At 35.1% G+C, this 12,845-nt stretch overlaps 1 protein-coding gene across 3 annotated transcripts in view; it reads right to left on the minus strand.

Moving 5' to 3' along the window:
• The window catches only part of Nkain2 (sodium/potassium transporting ATPase interacting 2), a 954,384-nt gene that overhangs the window by 347,090 nt on the left and 594,449 nt on the right, over positions 1-12,845 (minus strand). The window lies entirely within an intron of this gene.

A 12,845-nucleotide genomic window follows, 5' to 3' on the forward strand; every position in this document is an offset into this window, starting at 1 on the left:
CCTTTTAATGAAGAGTTACGATTTTTTGGTGTCGTTGTTTACACATACCTCTAAATTGTATGTATACATCCTTAAGTAGTTCTATAAAATATTTATAGGATTCATTTCTAATGTGAAATATCTTAAAAAATAAATTTATTTAATTTCAAAAAATGTTGAATCGGACATTTCTCTCCAAGAGAAATTATGACTTTTTGGAGAATTTGGAATTCTATTGGGATGAAAAAATTATGAGAAAACAATTTAGCAAGGGTCTAAGCAACTTAGTGTTGCTAAGTTGTCTCAAAATAAATTCCAAAAGTGTTAGGGATGTAGCTAAGTGATAAAATGCCTCTGGGTTAAATTCTCAGAACCAAAAAGAAAGAAGGAAAGAAAAAGAATATAAGATTTAATCCTAGAACAGAATTATATTTTAGGAAAGAGTAAGTAAAACTGAGCAGAAGTAAATTCACTGACCTGATGAATAATTTAATAGTTTATACAAAATGGTTACTCCAATCTCTCTAAAATATTTGTATATTTGTGTCCTATGGTTAAATATATTGTGAGTGAACCAATCAATACAGAACAACTATATCAGGTGAGTATTCAAAGTTTTCTGAGCTACTCAAGCTAGCTAGACATAATTCTAGCAAAAATATGTGGGGTATTTAAAATTTATATACCATTCATTCAGCCATTCAAAATATCCATACAATTCATACTATGTCCTGGGACTAATTAAGTTAGTTTAATTTTTAGTTTTAAGGGTCCTCAATCTACTACTGTAAAATAGAATTTGAGGTTTCTTATCAATTTTCTAATAAATATTCTAGTAAATCCCATAATTTATTAATTTATTCCTTCTATATAAACTAAGTATATAGAAGTTTTAAACATCTAATGCATGCCAGGTACTATGGTAGATTCTGTAAATTCAAATCTCCCTGCATTTGTGGCTTAGTCAGGAAAATAAATATTGTTAAATAATCTTGCAAATGATTATAAAACTACAACTCTGCTATGTACTAAAAGGAGAGTTACAGGTCATATAAGAGCTTAGGATGTGAGAATTTACATAGTCATAAATTTTCTCTGAACTAAGATTCAAAGGATAGATTAGAGTTAATGATAAAAAAAGGAAAATAAATTGCATTCTTAGAGGAGAAAAAGCATTTATGAACACCTGGTGAGGAGAGGACTCATGGTGATCATTTACCCAATCCTCAATTGCATAATTGGAATGAATGCTTATAGATGGCAAGGTCCTGATATGCTTGTGTGAGTTAAGAACTCCCATATGTGAGTTAAGAACTACTATGTCAAAGAAATTCAATGGAAGCTAGTCAAGAGACTAAAAACACTCATACACCCTGTAGGGAATGGCACAGATCAAAGTCACTTTTCTGATGATTTCACCTAACTTCATATGATTCATAACTTTGGATTATGTCAAAGTCAGAGGAATGTTGAAGAAAACAATCATAAACTAATGTAAACTCATGTGGTAGCAAGTCCTAATTGTGGCCACCATTCAGTTATGGTGTCTTTGTTAGAACAGACAAGCACTGCCTCTGGAATATCACATGCATTCTTTTATGTTCCAGTAAGAAATTGGAATAAAATAGCATATCTATCTATCTATCTATCTATCTATCTATCTATCTATCTATCTATCTATCTATCACATTGCTCCATTATTATATGTATATGAATTCTTTCTCCTTGTATAAAAATAAAGTCTGAAAGGACATGGATTGGCTAAACATTTCACAGAATATTATATTGGCTTCCCAAACTGAAAGAATCATATTAATAGAATGTTAGTGGAAATATATTATCCAAAATAGCAAATTTATTGGAAGCTTGGGAGATGCATGAGAGGACAGGAGAAAACACTTATCAATATTGAAGATCCCAACACACAATTGAAGTTTGTAGGAATATAATGGTCTCTGGCATAAAGGATATTCTCTTAATTCAAAGTGAAAATCATTATATCTTGCAACTGTCAATATCTCTATGAAGGGAGAATGAGAGCTTATAACTTCATCATCTTCTGGAAATAGCATGTTCTGTACTTGAGAATCAACCCCATTTACTACAAGACATGAAGAGTTGCCATGGTTGCCATCTTTGAGTGGTGCCTAGAAGAGAACTAAGCAGTGGTATTAGTGGCCCTTACCCTTGGGCCATAGAACTCAGAATATTTTATGACATTATAAATATCTGTGGTGAGAAAGCCCAGTTGTAACTTATGAAAAAGTTCAAAAGAATCAAAACATCAGTGCTTAGAGCCTGTGGGAGTAAAGCCAGACCATCTGCAAAACCATGTCAAAATAGAGCCCCTGGCATGCTAGTGGAACTTACTGGAGATAAACTGCCTAAAGATAGGACATAAATTACCTATGCAATCAAAACTACTCATCATAATCTGGTATCTACCAGAACTTATAAGTCATACTTTCAAGCATACCCAGTAACAATCAGTGTAAGATGGAAGTGGTGCTTCAGGGATTGGCCTTAAGCAAGATCAAGTGTTAAAACCAAGTGTTCTAGATCCACAAGTTATCCACCACTATTGCACTAGTGCCTCTCAGTTCATATTGCTGTATAAAAGTGACATTCCTTATGATCAATTGATAGAAGATGATTCAAGGTCAAGTTTGCATCATGAATCAGTTAGCTTAGCACATGGATGCAAAACAAAAATCGGCACCAAATACATTAAAATTCCACTCAGTGATGATTAGATAATAATGTGATGAGGAGAAATTTTCCAATGGTTAAAATTTCTGAAATATATCTGATTGTCCACATGGGAATAAATGTGGCATGAAGAGAGACTATATACTGGTTTATGTGCAGTAAGGTTTGACTAGTTACTTAAAGAATGATCTGAAAAAATAAGGGTTAGATGATGAGGGACAATGAAGTCTAGGATAAAGGAATGTGGGTGAATATACAGAAACAGGCACAATGTGTAAAGATGTTCATGGTGACAAGAATACTCACCATGGAGTATCTGCCAAGAAGACAGAATAACTCAGCATCAAGTCAAGTGATAGCCTTATGTGTACATAAATGGAGTGGTCATGGTGGCAGGGATTGAGGCTGATTCACAAATATTCCTCAATCCATTCCACCACCAACTATTCATTTTCAGTAAATAGAAAATTCTTAGCCTCTAATATAGCATGATCCTTGAAGTGACCAGGAGTATTTTGGAAAGTTAACAGTATTTGATCCTTTTCACTTAAAAGGGGAAGTAATTCAGTGTTTTAGTTTTCTATTGCTATATAAAAATAATCATCCCTAATGGCTTAAAGCAATAACAACAAGTTATTTACTCATAAATTAGCAATTCTCTGCCTGAGTGCACAAAAGCTAGAGCAGCTTCAGAGATAGAAGGAACAACACCTGAAGAACACATTCACTGGCTCAGACATCTGATGGTAGATGCTGGCTCTCAGCTGGAATCTCAGCTGTGTCTACTGCCAAACTCCTTCTTGTGGGATTTCCATGAAACTGAGTGACCTCCTCAGTGCATGATTCTGTCTTTCAAAGAGTCCCAAAAGTCATGGTGGCAAACAGGAATCATATTGCCTTGTGTAACATAGCTTTTACATCATATAACTCCATTCCTGTCATATTGTACTCATTAAAAGTAAATGAATAGAACTACACCATATTCAAGATAAAGTGTATTAAACTCCATCATTTTGGGGGGAATGTTAACAATCTATAAGCTACTATATACATATTGATCAGAATTAACATATGTTCTGGTATAGGGTGTTCTTTTCTACCTGCAGTGACTCAGTATCACCATAATTTGAGGATTTATTCATTGAATAAAGTCATATTGACAAGTGTACCCATGTTGGAAAAGTAGAGAGGTAGGAGTAACAATGGAGAATGAGATCTACTGACTGTACCATCTACTAGCCAAACAGAAGCTTCTACAGAGTGAAACTGTAATTTTGAAAATAACACCATGAAAAGATGACAAATCAATGACTGATATATGACATCATGCATCCTCATTAAATAGAAAAAATATATTTGTTTAGAAATTAAGGAGTTGAATTCGGAATGGATCTAGTTAACACTTCTACCAGGGAACTATCTGGGAGAATTTGTACTTGTTATCTTAATAATTCCAGACTCCGGGTTTCCAGGTTTTGATTCTGAGAGATGGAATACTTCTACTATGGGACAAATGAAATGAAGTTATAAAATGACATTAAATATGAAAGCTACGTGTTTAGGAAACTCATTCTAATATACTGGCAAGACAGGAGAGAAATCTTCATTTCAGAAGAGCTAAATGATATGTCATTACCAGAAGGTCAACTGAAATTACACAACGGATAAGGAATAATATATTTGAAAACTAGGTGATCCACTTGGACATTTCTTGGTACTTATATGCCTAATTTTGATGGTAAATGGAAAAATGCAGCATATATAGACTTAAAGAAAGATAGTAGCCACAGGTTTAGATTTCTCAGGTATGAGAATCTCACCCATCTCAAATGTCAAGCTACCTGGGCTTTACAAAGCACTATAAGAAGAAGTGTAACAAGCATTGTGTTATAGTTTAATTAGCAATGATTTTTCTTTTGTAGTAGTTTGTAAATAGACAATATCTTACCACCAAAACCTGGCTATGATTTGAAAAACCAAAACCAACCAAACAAACAAGCAAACAAAACAAGTAGAAGGAACTTAGAATTCAGAGTTACTGGGTTTTAATGAATTTTAAATGTCTTTATCTAGATCACTAAGAGAAGTGGAAAGGTATTTCAGAGAAAAAGCCTGGATTTATAAGATATACTTCTGAAACGTCCATTGAGTCTTTTGTATATGTACTCATTAAGCATAATAAAGATGTTTAGAAACTAAGAATTGAAGTTAGAATTAATAAAACATGAAGAAACCAATGGTAAGGGATAGGAGCTCATAAGAAGGTCTTATTTGATATTTCATGGAAAAACAGATGAGTGTGTTATTGGAGATAAATACAAATGGACAGATTGATAGATTTGAGAGCTCAGTAACAGGTAAAATCCACAGTACTTAGGTTTAGAATGAATATGAAGAGATAAGCAGTAATTCTAGTTCTTTGATCAGCAACCAGATATTGTTCATGAGCTGGGGAACACTGAATGAAACTTCCCCTTTAGGTTTCTTTAGAGGGAAATGTATATGTGAAAATTAAAAAAAAACAACAACAAACAACAACTGTTTAACACTTTCACCATTTAAGAATAGATTTCCAATAAAATATCACATATATAAATCTGGGGTTCAGGGAAGTTTATGCTTAACATAGTTTTGGGAATCATCTGGGTTGATTATTAAATGGCAATTCAAGCTCCACATATGAGTGAGATAACATAGAATAGCATAAAAATGAAGATAGCTCAGGAACAAGATTTTACTAACTCCAGCATTTAGCAGCTGGGTAATGAAAAATACATTTATAAAAACAGACATCGGAGAAATATGCACAGAGGAAAAACAGATGGCTGTTGTGCCCCAGAAGACAAGGAAAGAAAATGTTTCAAGAAGGAGGGTGTGGGAATTTGTGTTGAATAGTGCTAACATAACTAGTGAGACTGGGACTGAAAGAGCTGTCATTTAGTTAGTGGCAGTGAAACCATTGGTGATATCATCAAGAAATGTGTTAAGGCATGGAAGGGCTGTATCCTGCATGAGAGCAGAATAAAGAGTAAGAAAATGTGAGAAATGGCCATTAGTTCAGCTGTGAAAGGTTGGGCACGGAAGATGATCAGGGAAAGAGAGGGAGCCCTGCATTTAATTTTATTCATCAAGATTCTTTTTCTTTCTTTTCTTCATATTTGTATGTCACTTAGTTTTCTGTCACTGTGGAAAAAAATTGCAGAGAAAACAGAAAGAAAAATTTTGTTTTGGCTTATAGTTTCAGAGGTTTCAAAGCATGGAGAGCTGGCTCCAGTGCCCTGGACCTGTGGTGAGGCAGAACGTGGTGGAAGTGGGCAGGAAAACAAAGCTGTTCACCTCATGGCAGTCAGTAAGCAAAGTGGGACAGAGAGGAAGCATTCAGGGACATAATGTGCCCTTCAAAGGAAAATCCCAAACAACCTAACTTATCCAGTGAGGACCGACCTCCTAAAGTTTCCACCACTTCCCAACAGAGCCACTAGCTGGGATCAAGCCTTCAAAACCTGAGCCCTTGGGATACACCACAGAGCCAAACCACAACCCGGTCTCTGTCTCTGTGTCTCCTTTTCTCAAGAGAACTAAACACATTTATTTAAAGCTAGAAGATGAATAAACAAAAGAGAAGTGGAATAATATGGATCCTGAATCAGCTGGGGTGACTTTTGGTATTCCACATGGTAGAAAATAGCAATGGAACGAATAATTCATTCTTTCTCTTCTAAAATTGGTTCTTTAAGGTGAAGTATTTAGGGTGGAATAAAAAGCCCTACAGAAGCAGAATTTAAAACATTAAATTCTGGAGATTTCCAGAAAATTATAGCAATTCTATGTTTGTTATTAAGCTCAATCTTTGGTTTTCTTCCAAAGTCTTTAAATTTTGTCATATTTTACAAAAATGATGTAAACAATGAAAAGTTATATGTACAGAAAGCTATTTATAGAAAATCTTCACTTACTGGATAATCATAGCTGAAGCCTAAGCTTAAAAAAAACTCATTAAATATGGTGCCATTGGGCCTTCTTACCATATCCATGTGCTCTGGTATTTTCATATCTGAGAGTAAAAATTGCATAAATACTGAGAAAATCAGAACTTTCCTTTAATCCATTACTTACAGTTTAAAAAGAAAGCCTACAGATCAGCAAGCAATCTTTACAATTTCAGCCACCTTACTCTATCCATTGGTGAATTCTTATTTATATTTCCTCACCATCAACTTTATGTACAACATATAGACCTCTCCCACAGTACTTAATCCAATGTACAGAAATTTTCACTTTGTAAGTTTCCAGGATGAGACTCTTGAGTGTTATGAGGAAAATAGCTTCTTGTTCTAATTTATATATTTACAGCACCCTATCCTTTGCTTCATCTAATTGAAAGAGATAGGAAGATAAGACGCAAAGAGTATAAAAACGGGCAGGAGAGAAAAAAAGGAAGAAAGAAAATAAGAAAGTTGAGGAAGGGTGGAAGTGGGGAAGAATGAAGGAAGGGTGGAAAGGGACAAGAATGGAAGAAAGAATAAAATTATAGTATTATGGAACAGAATGGTTTATAATTTAAAAAAAAGAAAAAAGTAAAACTTACAATCATATCCTAGATAGAACTGAAAATAATATATCTAAATTAAAAGTTCTACATAAAAGTCAAACATTTGTTCATTCAGTAAATGTTCACTGAAACCCTGTACCTATATTTTATACTAGGGATAGGACCTCTGGAGGATATATTATAAACAGAAAAATAATCCCTTTCCTTTTGGGATTTCAGGCCAGAGTAAGTAATCCTAACACATTATAGCAGTTTCCTTTTATGTTGGTTTTACTTTCTGCTGTTTTAATTACCCATTGTTAACCATGATCTGAAAATATTAAGTGGAAAATTCCAGAAATAAATAGAGAGCTCAAGTTCACATCAATTTTATTATGACATTATTGTTTTAATTGTTCTATTTTGTTATTACTTATCCTTGTTAATCTCTTACTGAGCCTAGTGATTTGTAAATTCAACTTAATAGTTAGTGCATATGTACAGGAAAACCATGGTATAAAATAGAGCGAAAATAAGAGGGAACTACTGTGCTTACACAATATAACTTGCTAAGTACTATGGAAAAAGAGAGCGTCTAGATTGGGAATGTAAGTGTGAGGACCTATAATTTGAAAATGTATGGTTAAGATTCACAGAAAGGCATTTGGCTTGGGGAGTCACACATATGCCATAGAGGAGAGCTATTTCAAGGAATGGGAACAGTCATGGAATGGCCCTGTGACAACATATGCCTGCAGTGTTGGAAACCAGTGAGTCTAAAAGAAGAGTAAAAAAGGTGAGAAGGGAGAAGGGAGTAGGGGAGCTAAGACCACTCAGGAGATCCTTAGAGCCGCTGCTGAATTTATCTGCAGGAAATGGAAAACCTTTGGGGGTGCGTCAGGGGAGAAGTGACAAGCTGGGCGCTCTGGCTGCTCTGCTGAGAATGAAAGCAGGACCCAGTAGATATCAGGGTGGAGAAAATGGTAGCCTGGCGCAGTGTGGAGGTGAGAGGACAGGTGGGATTCTGGATATGCCCTAAGTGCAGAGGCCAGGGGATTTCTTCTGGGATAGGCATGGACTGTGGGGAGAGGAGCCAAGAGCAATTTTATTCCCAGTAGATTTCAATTCTGGGGAGGAAAGGTTTTATTCAGATATGTTTCTATGTTCCCAAAATATGCATATGCTTATATAAATGGACTAAAACTTGAGGTCCTCTTTTATTCTTAGCTATTGATTATTATGAAATAGATCAGTATTGAACTTCATGATTAAATAAAATGGTGTTTTCTGATAGCCTCATGATAGAGGAATAGACATTTATGAATTTTTGGTCTCTTATTTGGGATTTAGAGGAATTGACTGAGAGGAATTAATTATCAAAAAGATTAATTTATCAGAAAAAAACATTGATGCTATAAATAAAAGGTTTTATTTTGTGTGTGTGTGTGTGTGTGTGTGTGTGTGTGTGTGCTGGGAATTGAGCCCCGTGCCTCACACATGCTAAGGAGGACTTCTACCTAGGCTAGTTTTAAGGAACAAAATTTTGTCATTAATGCATATTGATTACAAATCTTAACAATATTCTGAATATTATTTCATCACTCTACCAAATGAAAGAATTTAAGGCACAAATATTTTAGTTAGAGCAGAAATGCAAAAGTACATGAATTAACAATAAAAGTCTGTTAGTTTAGTGCCTATAACTTAAGACTTGATATTATGGTTAGTGAAGCTTTTAAAAGTGATCAAATTTAGTATTTCTTCCATAGAGCATTTTACAGTAGGGAATTTTTCAATTGAAAAATTATGAAGAAATTACTTGTTTTTAATTTTTATTTTAGAATTTGTATATCTGAAAATTGGATTTAGAATAAACAAATAATTCTAGATCTTTCTGGACTAGAGAATGTTAGGCTTTGAGATATTTTAATGTAAAGAATTAATTAAGAAAGAAGAATTTGAGAAACGTATTATGCTTGGTTGTTATTGATTCTATGGCATAGGTTGTACACATAGGGCTCAGAAAAAATTCCAAGAACCCTTTTCTCTAAGTCTGTTTCCACAGTGACAAGTCTCCCTATATGAACATAGGCTCTGGAACAAGACACCTCCTGGCTCCAACCCTTACTGCCTGATAAGTTGTGGGAAGTATATATAAACCTTGTCACTATGTTAACTTGTGTTTAATGGTGTTATTAATAAAACACATTCTATATTTATTGTGAGGACCATAAGATTTAATATACATTAAGCACTTAATACCAGGTTTGGTATATAATAAATGTTCACTTAAAATTAGCCAAGATGGTTGTTAAGAATATCATCAATGGCACATTTCCTTTCCTCTTTAATAGAAACTTTTTAAGGAGATCTGACTTCCTGGATCCAGAAAGGGTATTGTGAGGTCTCATGTTCTAGACAAACTTAATGATTTACCAAGACCTCAATGGTCTGGCCTCTGACTCTCTTTTGATTTCCCAAACATGCTAATCAGTTCTCTTTCTAGGGATATTGTACTGGGAGTTCTCCTCCTTGAGATGTCTAGTTGCTGCATGCCTTCTAGTCATTCAAATTTCAGCTGAAAATCCAACTTCCAAACTAGTCAATAAGTAGTCATATTCTTTTATCTCACTCTATTTGGTTCTCTAAAATATTTGTAACTTTCTGAAACCCTTCATGATAATTTATTCTCCTGATTAGCTTGTAAGTTACTCTCTTCAGCATAGCAAGAACAGTATCTACATATGTGCAATATCAATTATGCTAAATATTTGCTGAATGAGTGGGTAATCAAATTAAAACTCAAAAATGTCATGGCCTTAGCTTCAAATTCTCTTCCTTTCTTTTGTATACTTAATTCTATGAGCAAACTCACAACTCAACATTGTTTCATCTGAGGACATGGCTCAGGCAAACTCAAACCTATACTGCTAACAGATTAAATTAACTCACAGTGCCAAAATCACTGGTGGTCAATCACTGGTGTTATATTCACATATAAGGAACATATTTTGTTCCATATCTCATTAGACTGAGTGTTTGGACAATTCCTTATGAGAAATTAAAGTTTCATGATTCAATGAAGCAATCTGCCTATGTAGTTCCAGTAGAAAAACAAACAAAATATCCAGCAGCTGAAAAGTATCTTACTTATGACATGGCCTAAATTTTCCACATGTTCACAGTACACATATTATTACCTTTAGAACTCATTGATCATGGATTAGAGTTTAGGAAAGAATTAAATATATCAGTTGTATTTGAATTATCTACAGATGATTGTGAATATTGTAGAATAAATACTAAACTTCTCACCAGATATTTAGACAAACATTTCCCTGGTTCAAAGGAGCAAATGTTAAATGTGATTTCTTTTTAGGAAAAAAATCCAATTCCTATGAAATATACTGAAGTGTGACCCCCAAAGAGCCTTTCCTACTTGAAACAAGTGTCTCAAGGAAAAGAAGCATATCATATTTCAGGATTTACAAAGCCATATTTTTCTATTTCAAAGAAAATCAACAAGAGTGATTTTTAGGCTTCATCTGAGTCCATCCCCACCTCTTCACCTTTTGTTTAACTGGAGAACACAGCAAATGCAATAGATCAAAGTCTGTTTTCTCTGAGTACATTGGGGGCTGGAAGGCTGTATGCTCACTGCCACTGTGTCAGATGGATAACGACAGATGTAATGTATAGAGGACCTCAGCAGATGAGGGATTTTTCACTTCTTCCTATGAGGATGGAAGAGAATGAATTAGTACACTGCATGCCCAGATTGCCAAGAGGAACTCGCTACCAGCTGGAGCAGCAAAAACAAAAAAATCCCAAATGCCTTTGTAGTTTACAAGTGGTCATTTTTCAAAGAGGTGCACGTGGATAGAGTGAAGAGGCTCCTAGCAAATGGAAGAAAAGTACCGCTACATTTCACAAGCATTTCTGGGAAGAGGCTTCTATCAAATATTCATGGTAGCCTCTTGTCTATATGAGCCTGGTTGATAGAATAAGAGTGCCGATTCACCTGGCACCAAATCTACCCCTCCCCCTTCCCCAGCTAGTAAATCTTGGCTGTCAGTGATGGGAGCTGATGGGAAATGATAGCCTTATTGAGCTGCCTCATGAACTGTAACTCATTTGTTCTCAAGACCCAGACTGACAGCCCTTGCATTTCTTCCTTCCAGCAAAATTGAGCATAAATCACTTTATCATTTTCCCACATGACAGTTTATCAGAATCCTGGAATTCTATATGAAGTCATAGGGGCTGGTGATAGAAAATGAGACAAGTTCTGTCCTGTAGCTGAGGAAGACTGCCCCTTGAAAAGCATTAATATGACCATAAAAATACCAGTGAGATTGAACCAAATACAAATTTTCTCTTCTTTGAAAGATAACCCATTGGCTTTCTATTCTCTAGAGATTTCTACACATGAAAAGAAAAAGTGTATAGTTATGGAATATAATTAGGTGCTTTTTTTTTCTTAACAAGCCAAGGAAAAGTTGCCCACTCTAGTTTAATAGTCCTAAATGCAATAATGCTGTCTTCTAAGTAAGAATGGTTAGTGTCAGGGGCTGATATTGAGGACAGACCAGGTTAGTACCAAAGGAAGTCTGTTCAACTAATATGGACTCCCCTGCCAGCTTGCTCTCCCTTCTTAAAAATATTTTACAAGTTTACATACTTTGCAGCCAACTATGGATGCAGAGACAAATGAAATGCCTTGTTTAGGGGCTCAAAATTTCACAGTGTGTTGGGAGGGGCCACGAAAGCAAAACTACACAGAAGATGATTCCTATATTAACTTCATGCACAAGGAAAATCCGCACATTTGGGACTGGTGGTTTGTTTGTTTGAGGGAGGAGGCATTCCAGAAAGACCTCCCCCCAAGATGTAACTACGAGGACAAATCTGGGAAGATGATTCAGTGTTTCTAACAGTGGACCACTGACACTGCTAGTGGTGGTCATTGAGGTTGGTAGCACAATCAGTTTATTTCACCTCCATCTTAATCTGAACATCAATCACTTCTTCATTTTTTCCACATGATAGTTTATCAGAATTCTGGAATTCTATATACTGAAGTTCTCAGTGGTTCATTTAAACTTTACAATTATAAATAGAACTCTGTAAAAATATTCAGCATCAACTAAGATTTAACATGCTCATATTTATACCATGAGGATCTATAACATCAGACATCTGAACACCCTGGTTATGGAACAGAAAACACTGTACAACTGTGAATTGACAATCGCATGACAGCACTCATATCCCTGCTTGAGAAGGAATGCCTAGATTAAACTCTCCTCCAATGTTCATGGTAGAGTAGTGAATTCTTTGCAATTCCTTGATTTTCTGACCTGGGCTGCAGATCCACAAGAGAATAGGATGCTTGGTTCAGAAACATAGCAATAAATTAATTGTTTCAATATTCAAGACACAAAATTGTGGTATCTACTAGCTAGAACTCCTTTTTGAAAAGTTCTCTTCTCAAAGATGGCAATTCAGATTAAGAAAGGGGTTTAATTCAGTTGGCATGTTTCTGAACACCAAACAATAGCTTTTGTTTCTTGCATTGCTCCATCTTCCATCTGAACATTGATTCTGGCCTTTGCTGATATATCTC

This window comes from Ictidomys tridecemlineatus, chromosome 8, assembly GCF_052094955.1.
Source record: "Ictidomys tridecemlineatus isolate mIctTri1 chromosome 8, mIctTri1.hap1, whole genome shotgun sequence".
Lineage (NCBI taxonomy): Eukaryota > Metazoa > Chordata > Mammalia > Rodentia > Sciuridae > Ictidomys > Ictidomys tridecemlineatus.